The sequence below is a fragment of the Wyeomyia smithii genome, chromosome 2, assembly GCF_029784165.1.
Source record: "Wyeomyia smithii strain HCP4-BCI-WySm-NY-G18 chromosome 2, ASM2978416v1, whole genome shotgun sequence".
Classification (NCBI taxonomy): domain Eukaryota; kingdom Metazoa; phylum Arthropoda; class Insecta; order Diptera; family Culicidae; genus Wyeomyia; species Wyeomyia smithii.
Window position 1 is genome coordinate 60,613,630 of NC_073695.1, and position 870 is coordinate 60,614,499.

Below are 870 nucleotides of genomic sequence, written 5' to 3' on the forward strand. Positions count from 1 at the left end.
GAACGTGCGGCTCCCTGAAAAGAGGCAATTTCATGCACACCATATTGTGTTTTTGGACGGTTATTTGGGCGGGATTAGGAGTTGTAGTAAATCGACCGATATCGTTTGGTGAGAATGTCAGCCTCTGTTTAATGAACCAGCGCAAACAATTGCGGTTCATAGCTGGAACGAGATGGTCGCATTTTATCAATGAATTGCACCAAGGATAAACTAAAGTTTAGTATCGGGATGTTAGATTTCTTTTTGCGCGTAAAACGTTACATGCAATCTCCCATATGGTCTAGTGGCTAGGATATCTGGCTTTCACCCAGAAGGCCCGGGTTCGATTCCCGGTATGGGAAATTGCTTTTTTATAGAAATTAGGGATGAATTATTTCTTGGCATTACCAACTGTGTTCAAAAACAACATGACCTATACATAGCTAGTTACACGGATTTCGGAGACGATTCCAAATCAATTTATGAAAGCAGTCCATAAAGGTATTAGAGCGGTCACGAGAGAAACAACCATGAACAGATTCACATTATGAAAATAAAAACGCTTTGACATATTCCCCTTTATAAAAAAAGAACGCTTGATAGTCGAAGATTCAGGTCGTGGGTGGAAACTACTACGCTATTAATGACTTTATCATCCATATGTAAATATTAATGGCCATACGCACCTTCTCATCATATATCATCTACTTTCCTTACAATTCCCATCAACATTATCAAAAGATATGGAAAACATTTAGATAGACTGTTGATAGACACAAACTTCGCTAAGAGGATTATCTATTACCTTCCTACTGACATTCGATGCGATTAATTTGAATATGGTGAGAAATGAAACTAATGTTCATCTATCTACCACTTGTCACAGCAGAT

General features: G+C 38.3%; 1 non-coding gene across 1 annotated transcript; it reads left to right on the plus strand.

The window, feature by feature from the left end:
• Window positions 1-269: 269 nt before the first annotated feature.
• On the plus strand, window positions 270-341 carry Trnae-uuc (transfer RNA glutamic acid (anticodon UUC)). The gene has a single exon. It is a non-coding gene; the product is annotated as a tRNA-Glu (tRNA).
• Window positions 342-870: the final 529 nt, after the last annotated feature.